The following is a 12,459-nucleotide window of genomic DNA, read 5'->3' as shown; positions in this document are numbered from 1 at the left end:
CCCGATGTTCCCCTCCCCTCCCGGGGCAGGCACTGCTCACCCTGAGAGCCCACAGAAGCCCCCAAGCCCTGGGGAGCCAGGAGCCCAGTCAGTGCCAACCGCTCCACCGGGGACAACCCACCAACTATTAAGGAAGGAACTGGCACAATGGAAAAAAAAAAGCTGTACAAAATTTTCCATTTCCAAAAACTCCTGGGAAGAGAAGGGTAAGGGAACGGGACCCCACTAAGCCCCTATACCCTTTCAGAGGAAGCACTCAGGAATGAACCCTGATGACCCTGTGGCCCTGGGAATGTTAAAGATCAGCTAAGTGAAGGGGTCTTGGCCCGATATTCAGAAAAAGATCCAGAAAATGAGCGGATGGCTAAATAAGCCAATGAAGGAGTTATTAAGAAAGTCTCAGAAAGTGTTTATGAGAAGAGAGGAGGAAAAGCAGAAGCAGAAAGCCAAAGTCATGATGAGCACGGCTGACCTCACGGTCCAGGAGAGATTAGGGACGAAGCAGGGAGGAGGGAGACAGAGGAAAGACAGAGAAGTGTTCGGAGCCAGTGGGAAAGAAGAAGGGGAGTGTTTTGGTTTGCTAATGCTGCCGGAATGCAAAACACCAGAGATGGACTGGCTTTTATAAAGGGGGTTTATTTGGTTACCAAATTACAGTCTTAAGGCCATAAAGTGTCCAAGGTAACACATCAGCAATCGGGTACCTTCACTGGAGGATGGCCAGTGGTGCCCGGATAACCTCTGTTAGCTGGGAAGGCACGTGGCTGGCATCTGCTCCAAAGTTCTGGGTTCAAAATGGCTTTCTCCCAGGACGTTCCTCTCTAGGGTGCAGTTCCTCAAAAATGTCACTCTTGGTTGTACTTGGGATATTCATCCTCTCTCGGCTTCTCCGGAGCAAGAGTCTGCTTTCAACGGCCGTCTTCAAACTGTCTCTCATCTGCAGCTTCTCTCTCAGCTTCTGTGCATTCTTCAGAGTGTCCCTTTTGGCTGTAGCTCCTCTTCAAAATGTCACTCTCAGCTGTGCTGAGTTCCTTCTGTTTGTCAGCTCATTTATATGGCTCCATTGATCTAATTTAGACCCACCCTGAATGGGTGGGGTAACATCTCCATGGAAATTATCCAATCCAAGTCATCACCCACAGTTGGGTGGGGCGCATCTCCATGGAAACACTCAAAGAATTACAATCTAATCAACACTGATATGTCTGCCCACACAAGATTACATCAAAAATAACGGTGTTTTGGAGGACATAATACATTCAAACCAGCACAGGGGGAGGACAGGAATCTCCCAGGGTGCTATCACTGTGGGAAATCTGGTCATTTCAAAAGGGAGTGCCCGCGTTAAAAGAAAGAAGGGGGGCTGGGGAGGTTTCTGAGACTGGTGGGGTGCTGTAGACTGTGGGCGGACTCCTGTGCGGCTCGAGCTGGGGACTGCTGGGAGAGGAGCCTGGAGGACTGGAGTGGAGGGAGGGGAGATGGAGCCTTGGCAGGGGGCTCCTGTTCTGGCCCTGCCCTCCTCGAGGGGCCTTTCCGTCTGCCTGTTACAGTGGATGCAGGAACAGCCTTAGGGGAGGCCCGAGAGACCTGGAGCCCTCCTTTCTAAGGCTTCGGGCCCTGTCTCTAGAGGGTGACCTGGATGTGTTCAGGCTGTTGCGGCCGCCACTGTCCTGGTGGAGCAAGGTGGGAGGTTGACCTTTAAAGGGGTATTGGAATCAGCGCCCCTCATCTCGGGGGCAGGGAAAGAGCTGGCTAATTCCCAAATCCCGAAATGTGGGGTGGTCCTAATGAAGGAAAAACAAATAGTTCACAGGAAATAGTAAAACAAGTATTAACCAACCTACTCATACCTAGAAAAATATCAGTGGTGCATGTAAACAGACACCATAAAGGTCACACTTCTGAGGCAAAAGGCCATAGGTGAGCTGACAAAAAGGCTAAGGAGGCCTCCCTCGTCTCCCTCTGAAGTCAGTGGTCCTAATACCCTCCATTCCCAGAAAGCCTGGGGTCCCCACATTCTCGGCAAGAGACGAAAGTGGTGGAGCAGCTGGAGCGACCGTGGATGATCAAGGGAAACGGCTCCTCCCAAACAGCAGACAAATGTTAGATAAACAAATACCGAGAGAAGCATTAGCAGTTTTACACCAGGGGAGTCACTGGGGAGCACAGGCCATGTGTAATCTGGCTCTTAAGCCTTTTAAACGTGTGGGCCTCTATACTGGAGCTAAACAAATACGTGAATGATGGATAATTTGCCAAAGGGTTAATAAAAGAGTCCTAAGAAAACAAGTACACGGGGAAAGAAAACCAGGCCTCAAACCATTTCAGAGTCTTCAGGTTAATTACACTAAAATGCCCCCAGTGGGTCGTCTAAAGTATATCCTGATTCTTGTAAACTATCTGACAGGGTAAGTGAAGGCGTATCCTCTCGCCTCAGCCACAGCATCAGGAACTTCCAAAATCATCCTAAAACAAATCGTTCCCTGCTATGGGTTAGTGAAGAACATAAACTCAAATAACAGTAGCCATTTCACTTTCCATGTATTAGAAAATGTTATGCAAAGCTTAATATTGCATCAAATTCCCACACACCCTGGCATCCACCATCCTCAGAGAAGATAAAAAGAATGCACCAAACCTTAAAAAAAAGAACAAACAAAAAACATCTTTCTAAAATAGTCTTGGAAACAAAGTTACCCCGAACCAAGTGTTCACCCATAGCCCTATTAAGGATTAGAACTGCCCCTAAAAAAAAAACGGGGAATTTCCCCTTACAAGAGGCTTTTTGGCTTGCCTTGTCCCAGGAGGATTGGAGAACCCCCTTCCCCAGACTAAAAGATCTCTTCCTTAAGAATTATATACTGGCCTTCTCTTCTACTTTATCACCCCTCAGGCTTCGTGCTTTGCTAGCCTAGACCTCACCTCTTGAATGTGCCGTCCATCAGCACCAACCTGGTAGCTGGGTCCTAATCAAGTTGTGGAAAGAATCCAAACTTCAATCGGCCCGGGAAGGACCCTATCAATTCTTGCTGACAACTAAAATGGCAGTCCGAACAGCAAAAAAGAAGGCTAAACTCATTACACCCGAGTGAAAAAACCAGTACCTAAACCAAACAATAAGTACCTAGCAACTCAGCCCAAATCCTGAAAAACAACTTCAACCTGAAATCCCCTGAGGATCACTCTAAAAAGACAATAACTGGGAGAGTATATCAGGAAAAGGAGAAGGGGCAGGTCAAACCCTGTATTTTACTAATCCTACCAAAAGCTAACAGATGAGGGGTTTCAGGCTCAGTCTAAAAATGAAAATAATTATATTAATGATGGTGTTTCCAACAATAAGCCTTGCCAAAAACAACTTAACAACAGTAACCGAGGGCCTCGAGTCCCAAACCGTGCAGTCTGATGCTTGCCAGGTAATACCCTGCGGGAATTTAAAACATCAGCGGGAGCCAGGGGCAGAAATAAAAAAAGAGTGTAATGTCATTTTCTTTTGTTTCTCCCCCCCACCGCCAAATATCTGATGGACCACCCAGTATAAACAGTCGACTGCAGAGGGCATGGGGAAAGCAAAGCTTACTAAAAAAAAAAAAATAGTAATAATATTAAAATAACTTTTTACAAAAGTAGTGCCCCACTGAACTGCATAAACCTTCAGTGCAACCCAGTAGTATTAACTGGCCTTGATCAGTGGAGCCATATAAATGAGCTGACTCAAAGAGACGGAGCTCAGTGCAGCTGTGCGTGACGTTTTGAAGAGGAGCAAGCTTGATAGAGAGGAACGTCCTGGGAGAAAGCCATTCTGAAACCAGAACTCTGGAGCAGACACCAGCCACGTGCCTTCCCAGCTAACAGAGGTTTTCCGGACGCCATTGGCCATCCTCCAGTGAAGGTACCCGACTGCCGATGTGTTACCTTGGACACTTTATGGCCTTAAGACTGTAACTCTGTAACCAAATAAACCCCCTTTTTATAAAAGCCAGTCCATCTCTGATGTTCTGCATTCCGCAGCATCAGCGAACTAGAACGCTAGTTAACAGAGTGCATGGAATGGGAGCCGATGTCACTGGTGAGGACCCTCTGGGAATGTTCCGTATTCAGGTCCTCCCCTCCCCAACAAATACACTCCCCAAAACGTCTTCTCCAGTTAGCGACACCAGGGGAAACTTGGCTGGAGACCAGCTCCCCAGTTCAGAATGATCCCAAAGTCAGAACACTCAAGGCAGAAGACTTAGGGCAGACCATAGAAATAGAGACAGGTTACAGAGAAACAAATGCCTGGGCAGAATGGGTCAAATATCCGGTCCAGAGTCTAAACAAAAGCGATTCTTACGCTTGTGCACCAGGCCGACCCGCTGCGCAGATCGTGCCCGTTCCGTTAGGTATGGAAAAGCATGGGAAGGAGTTTAAGTGTATGGTACTCCTCTTTCAAAATGCTGCTCCAAGTAAAAATTATAGCATGTTGTCTTCTCTGTTCCCTCCAGTCCGGAAGGGAAATGTCAAGGCTGTACCAGCTTCTCACCTTGGTCCAGGAAACCACTCTGCCTGTCTCCCTAGACGGGAAGAAGGGCTCCAGGATCTTGAAACCATGGCCTTGTGTACATGAGTGTGAAACATAAGCAAGGATAGTGCTGGCAATTTCTCTAGTTTAACCGTACCCCGTGCACACCTCTAGTGGTACAGCAGAAAGGGCCTCCTCCGGGCAACCTTACCTGAAAAGTGGGGAGGGACCTGTGCTCTGGTTCAATTAGCTATCCCATTCACTCTAGCATTTAAAAAGAAAAAGACAACGCAAACCCAGCAGGAAAGAAAGAAAAGAAATACATCTAGCTCCTTTCTCCCTTTAATAAACGAATTTACCTAAATAATGCAGAAGGTCCCCCCAAAATCCCAAATAAATTTAAGGCCAAAAATCAAGTAGCTGCAGGGTTTAAATTGTTTTTATTCTGGTGGGTCACTATTAACACAAATGTGAATTAAATTAATTACATATAATATAATCAGCAAAAATTTATCAGTTACACCAAAAATGCAGTTAAGGGAATAGTGGGACAGCTTAGGAAATTTAAAAAAACTAAAATGTGAAAACTAAAAGAAGTTTAAAAGAAAGAGGGGGGAATCTATAAAAAAAAGGTTAAGTTTAGCTTTCACGTAAAGGTGATGTGAAATACGGGAAACAGAAGCTAAACACAACTAGCACAAACTGATTCTGCGATTAGAGGGAAAGAAAGGGCCTCTTATGTAAGCCTCGAGTTAATGCCAGTAACAGCCAAGGTCACTGAAATGTGAAGGAATATGAGGTGTAATCAAAGGAGGGCTGGTCAGCTCTCTCGGATAAACTGTAACCTCAGGAGTCCCCGGCCAACGGGGAAACGGGGGAGGGACCTGCGTGTTAGGCTCAGGAAATAAATTACGCTGCTTTCCTTTCTTTGGGGCAACGACCGTTCCATTTTCTTTTGGGCATGCGCCCGCTCTTACAAAAACAAAAATAAATTTCTTTTCTCCTCCACAATCAAATAAGCCTTTATTTTCTTCCAGGTACAACTCTGTTTCTAACAATACTGAGTTCTTAAAATATTCTGGATGTTAAACCCTTATCAGATATATGGTTCCCAAATATTTATTCCCATTCTGTAGGTTTTAGTTCCACTTTACTGAGGATGTCCTTTGATGCATAGATTTTTATTTTGATGAAGTCCATTCTATTTTTTATTTTGTTGCTTGTGCTTTTAGTGTAAAATTTAAGAATCTCTTGCCTACTACAAGGTCCTGAAGACATTTCCCTATGTTTCCTTATAAGAGTTGCACAGTATTAACTCTTAGATTTAAGTCATTGGTCCATTTTGAACTGCTTTTTAGAGTAAGAGGCAGGGGTCCTTGGCATGTGGATTTCCGGTTCTCCCAGCACCATTTGCTGAAGAGACGATTCTTTCCCCATTGAATGGACCTGAACCCTTGTCAATAATCAACTGGCTATTGATGTGTGGATTTATCTCTGGACCCAATTTTATTCCATCGGTCTACATGCCTATCCTTATGTCAGTACAGTAATTACTGTAACTTTGTAGTTTAAGTCTTGAAATAGGACATGTTCTTCTTTTTCAAGATTATTTGGCTATTTGGGGTCCCTTGTAATTCCATAAGGATGAGGATCAGCTTTTCCATTTCTGAAGGAAAAAAAAAAAAAAAAAAAAAAAGCTGCTGAAGTTTTGATGGGGATGGTGTTGAATCTGTAGATTGCTTTAGGCAATACTGACATCTTAACAATATTAAGTCTCTGAATCCATAAACACGGAATGTCTTTCCACTCATGTAGGTCTTCTTCAAGCTTTTTCTGCAATGTTTTGTGGTTTCTAGCGTACAAGTCTTTCACCTTCTTGGTTAAATTTATTCCTATTTTATTCTTTTACATACTATTGAAAATGGAATTGTTTTCTTGATTTCCTTTTCAGACTGTCCATTAATGTCTTATAGAAATCCAACCGATTCCATGTTTATCCTGTATCCTGCAACACTGCTGAGTTCACTTATTAGTTCTAATAGCTTTCTGTGGATTGTTTGAGATTTTCCATATTTAGGACCATGTCATCTGCAAATAGAGATAATTTTACTTCTTCCTTCCCAATTGGATGCCTTTATTTATTTCTCTTGCCTTATTGCTCTGGCTAGAACTTCTAGCACAGTGTTAAATCACAGTGGTGGCAGCTGGCATTTTGGTCTTGTTCCTGATCTTTTCAGTCTCTCACCACTGAATATTATATTTGCTGTGGGTTTTCCGTAAATGCCCTTTATCATGTTGAGAAAGTTTCCTTCTATTCCTAGTTTTTAGGGTTTTTATCATGAAAGGATTTTGGATTTTGTCAAATGCCTTTTCTGTGGTAAAAGTAGTTCTCCATCTTCTTTCTATTAATGTGGTGTATTACATTGACTGATTTTCTTATGCTGAACCACCCTTGCATTACTTCGCCATAGTAAATAATAAAATAAATTATTTTATTTTATAAATCCCACTTTGCCATGGTGTATAATGCTTTTACTAAAATACTGTTGGATTCGGTTTGTCAGTATTTTGTTGAGAATTTTTGCATCTATATTCCTAAAGTTAAATCATCTAGTCCTGCACTTTGGTATGGAATTTTTGGATTAATAATTCAATGTCTTTACTTATTATAGGTCTTCTGACATTTTCTATTTTGTCTTGTATCACATTAGGCAATTTGTATGTTTTGAGGAATTTGTCCGCTTCATCTAGTTTTCTAATTTGCTCATACATAATTGTTCAGAGTACACCCTCATAATCCTTTTATTTCTGTAAGGTCGGTAATATTCTCCCACTTTTCATTTCTTTTCTTTGTCAGACTGGTTACAGGTTTGTTAATTTTATCCATCTTTTAAAATATCCAACTTCTGGTCATGTTGATTCTTTCTACTGTTTTTCTATTCTTTACTTCATTTATCTGTGCTCTAATCTTTACTCTGGGTTTGGTCTGCTGTTCTTCTAGTTTCCTTGGGTGTGAAGTTAGGTTACTGACTTGTGATATCTCCTCCTTTTCAATGTAGGCATTCAGAGCTATAAATTTCCCTGTGGGCATTGCCTCCACTGCATCCTGTAAGTCATGGTGTGTTGTGTTTTCATTTTCATTTGTGTCAAGATATTTCTTAATTTCCCTTGTCATTTCTTCTTTGATCCACTGGTTGTTTATTAGTGTTATTTAATTTCCACATATTTGTAAATTTTCTTCTGGTACTGATTTCTGACTTTATTTCATTGGGGTCCGAGAAGATATTTAGCATGATTTCAATATTACTAAATTCATTAAAGATCTGATCTGCAGCCTAACGTGTAGCAGGTCCCGGAAAACGTTCCACGTGTGCTGGAGAAGGATATGTGCTCCACAACAGCTCTGTCCGCGTCCACTGGTCTAAGTGGTTCACAGTGCTGTTCGGGACCTCTTGTTTCCTTTCGGACCTTCTGGTTGGATATTGTCTCAATTACTGAAAGTGACACGTCGGAGTCTGCAACTATTTTTGTTGAACCATGTAATTCCCCCTTCAATTCTGTACATTTTCGCTTCATGTATTTTACAGCTCTGTTGGAAGCTGCACATATGTTTCTAACTGTCATATCTCCTTGCTAGATTGATCCTTTAATCGATCCTTAATACCTTTCTTTGTCTCTTGTAACATTTTTTCACTTAAACTCTACTTTGTTTGAAAAGAAAATGTAATGTAGCCACTTCAGCATGCTTTTGATTACTCTTTGCCTGGAATTTCTATTTCCACCCTTTTGCTTTCCACCTCTTTGTACCTTTCTACTTTGAGTCACTCATAAACAGCATACTGATGGATTATGCTTTCTCATCCAATCTGCCAGGCTTTGCCTTTAATGGGAGAGTTTATCCATTGACATTTAAGATAACTGACAAAGGTTTATTTCTGCCATTTAACTATTTGTTTTCTGTACATCTTGTATGTTATTTGTTCCTCAATTACTCCATTACTGCCTTTCTTTGTATTTACTTGCTCCTGTGACGCATACCACTTCTAATTCACTTCCACGTTCCTTTTCTCTACATAATTATTTTCTTAGTGGCTGCTTTTGTAAATACAATGACTCTTTTGGTTTGCTAAAGCTGCTGGAATGCAATATACTAGAAATGGGTTGGCTTTTACAACAGGGATTTCTTACTTAGAAATTTACAGTCTAAGGCCAAGAAATGTCCAAATTCAGGCACCAGGAGGAAGACACCTTCTCTGAGGAAAGGCTGCTGGCATCCAGGGTTCCTCTGTCACATGGGAAGCACGTGGCGACGTCTGCTGGTCCTTCTCCCGGCTTCTGTTCTCTCTAAGCCCTCTCCAAAAAACTTCTGTTTCCTTCTGAGCATCTGTGGACCTTCTCTTAGCTCTCCAGGGCAAACTCCGGATTTCATCTCAGCTTCTCTGAGCTCTCTGAGTTTCACCTTTTATGAGCAAGGGGATTAAGACCCACCTTGAAAAGCTGGAGTCACGTATCCACAGAAACAACCTAATCAAAAGGTCCCACCCACAACAGGTCTACACCCACAAGAATGGATTAAAAGAACATGGCATTTTCTCTTTCTAAGCCCAACTTAGCAAATAAATTCATTCATCTCCCTCCCCCACTAAGAGGGACATGACTCCCAGGAATGAGCCTGGCCCTGGCGGTGAGGGATTGAAAATGCCTTCTTGACCAAAAGGGGGAAAAAAAGGCAACAAGCTGAGGTCATGGTTGGCTGAGAGATCCCAAACAGAGTTGAAAGGCTATCCTGGAGGTTTCTCTTATGCAAGCTCCAGCTAGACATCCCAAATGGCGACAATCTGCCAAGCCCTTACCAAAAGTAGTCCCCAAATGCCTAGGTCCCTACCTGAGATTCTAGAAGATTCAGTCGCTAAGTTTTCTCTCTCAGAAACTTAAATCCACCAGTGTTCCTACTCCAGACAAATCCTAAACCCCAGAGGCAACAGCCTTTTTTAAGAACAACAATCAGATGCAGCTCCCTTCCCCATACTGTTGACACCCCCTTTCAGCATGAACAAGTTAGGGTGCTCACTGCCTAGACACGCCTGAAGATGGAGAAAGGGATTAAGAGAGAGGAAGGGGTAGCAACAAACAAGGTAAGATTTAACAAAGGTCTATGAATACTGAAACTTTATATGACTATAGACTTTTTTTTTTGGATGTTGGGGTGTGGGATGGCTGGAAGGAGTAACCTATAACACCCTTTGAAACTTGCTCTATAGCTGCTCGTTGAACTGTGCTTTGAATGTCTCCACCTTTCGGTATATCCCTTATATTGCACAAAAAAGGACTGAAACTGTGGAACTGTAACCCACAGCAATTTCTGCAATTGCCTATATGACTGCTTGCTGAGCTGTACATCGAGAGATGACACCGTTTGGTACATATGTTATATTTTACAATAATGGAAGTGGCTGAAGTTGTGGAAGGGTGACCCATGACATTCTTTGAAATTTGCTAACTACTTGTTGAATTGTACTTTGGAAGCCATCGCTGTTACATATATGTGTTAAAGTTCACAATAAAAAAATGCACTAAAAAAAAAGAACACGGCCTTTCCTGGGTATCTAACAGCTCCAAACTACCACAATGACCATCGTAAACTACTTACAGCCTCGTTCGAACGGTCCAGCCTAGTTACAGGAGTCTGCAAACCCTCAAACCCTCCACTCCTATGCCTCTGCCCCTCCCATTAAGTTGTTGAGTCAGAGGACAGCTTCATACGCTGTATACCCATTAACACAGATTAGAAATATTATTGTACTAATTTGCCTATTAATTCACACGGGGGGGGACACACAGTTACAAACCAAAAGTACAATAATTTAGGCCTTTACGTTTACCTATAAAATTTCCTTTATTAATGTTCTTTATTTCTTATGGCTTTAGGTTACCGACTAGGGTCCCTTCATCCAGCCCGAAAGACCCCCTTGTAGCATTTCTTGTAGGGCAGCTCTTTGGTAATGAACTCTTTCAGCTTTTCTTTACCTGCTAATGTCTTAATTTCTCCATTTTTCAAAGATTGTTTTGCTGAATCTAGAACTCTGGGTTGACAGCAATTGTTTTTAAAGGACTTTAAATAAGCCATCTCATTGTCTTCTGGCCTCCATGGCTTCTCACAGGAAATCCACCGTTAATCTTTCCTGGGACCCCTTGAATGTGACAAGTCACTTCTCTCTCGCTGCTTTCAAACCCTCTCCTTGTCTTTGCACTTTGACAGGTTTGCTCTTATGTGTCTTGGCCTAGGTGTCGCAGAGCCTGTCCTGCTTGGAGTCCCTTGAGCTTCCTGGATGTGTCTATTCACGTCTCTCCTCAGATTTGAGGGGTGTGAGGCGATTATTTCTCCAAATGCTTTTCTGCCCCTTTCCCGCTCTCTCTTTTTGTCCTTCTGGGGCTCCAGTGATGTGGATCTTGTTAAGCTTGATGGTGTCCCACGGCTCCCTCAGGATCTGTTCGTTTTTCTTCATTATTTTTTTCTTTCCTCAGCTCACACTGGATCATTTCAGTTGTCTTGTCTTCAAATTTGCAGATCCTTTCTTCTGCCTGTTCACGTATGCTGTTGAATACATCCAGTATTGTTCTCAAATGGGTAATGAAGAGAGAAAAGAAGGGGGAAAGGAAAGCACTGCCTCTTTCAGGCTCCTCTGCTGCTTTGCGGAGGAAGGACAGAGGCCTCCCTCAGCCCGGCCCCACCTCAAGCTGAAGCAGCCAGTCGAAACCAGCCACTGGCAATCGGGCCTCACGCTCTTGGATTTCGGAGGCCTAGGTCCGCACAGCCGGCCCTGGGACCGGGAGCTGCACCGCGGCTGGGGGAGGGGGTGACAGCCGCTGTTGGAGGGTGAAATTCACTGATGTTTGTGGCAGTTTACCAGTCTTTGACTCAGTTCCTCCCTGGATGCTACAGAGCGTCCCACTGGACTCCGGAGCTCCGGAGCAGTGGATTCAGACAGCCCCCGCCGGGTCAACAGCAGGCTCCTGGGCCTTCCTGCGATGACTCTGTGCTGCCAGAGGAGCAGTAAGAAACTCTGCCGCTCAGGAGGGGGCTGCGGCCGGAGGCTGGGGCCTCTAAGTCCCTCAGCCATGTGACTCGTCATCTCAACCAGCCAGGTGGGAATGAGAGGGGGCACCGAGGCCAGGAGGGCCCAGTACACACGGCTGCCCACCCACCGGGGCCATCGCAGCGGTCAGCAGCATCCCCTGCCCAGCCTTGCAGTAGTGGCCACACACCAAACGCTCCCTCAACAACCTGCGAGGAGGTAGTTAAACTCCTCTTGAATCTACTGACAGCACAGTGCTGGGATTACAAATGGTCTAATTTTACAAGCTGATTTAAAAACGCTCCTTCGCTCTGAAAGTAAACCTCCTCTAATTCATCCTAAAGTTGATACAAGTTCCAAAGCACACTTATTTTCTGGACTTGGTGAGCAAATCCATGCTTCCTCTGGTTACACCCTCATTGTTCCACAGCCTCAGATTTTATTTTCTCGGAGCTTCCTGAGATCACTCCTCACCAGAGCAGCCTGGCTCAGGCCCCTGCTGCGGCTCTGCACCCACATTCCCCACACAGGCTCCCGCTGACTGCGGCTGGGGGCAGGGTGCCACTGGGCGTGCCCCCCACACTGCCTCCCGTCTGTCACCGTGCTGGCTCCCGTGGCACCGTCCTGCTGGGTGCACTGAGGCCTGCGGCCCCACAAAGACCTCCAGGGGCTTCCAGGGGCAGTGGCTACTGACGTGCAAGAGAACAAGCAGGCTCCTGGCCAGGCCTGAGACAGAGGGCGCTACCCACACGCCACCCCTCACCACCACCCACAGGCCTCAGCGGGCCCCAATCCAAAGGCAGCACCGAGGGGGTCCCAAGGGTCTTGGGCCAGGGCTGCTCCCATCGCGGAGGAGAAGCTGACTTTCCACCCACACCTTGG

General features: G+C 44.6%; 1 protein-coding gene across 2 annotated transcripts in view; it reads right to left on the bottom strand.

The window, feature by feature from the left end:
- Window positions 1–12,459, bottom strand: part of MAN1B1 (mannosidase alpha class 1B member 1) — a 39,617-nt gene that overhangs the window by 22,252 nt on the left and 4,906 nt on the right. The window lies entirely within an intron of this gene.

The sequence above is a fragment of the Choloepus didactylus genome, chromosome 10 (assembly GCF_015220235.1).
Source record: "Choloepus didactylus isolate mChoDid1 chromosome 10, mChoDid1.pri, whole genome shotgun sequence".
Lineage (NCBI taxonomy): Eukaryota > Metazoa > Chordata > Mammalia > Pilosa > Megalonychidae > Choloepus > Choloepus didactylus.
The sequence above is the reverse complement of the archived record's forward strand: the minus strand, read 5'-3'. Positions and strand labels throughout refer to the sequence as shown.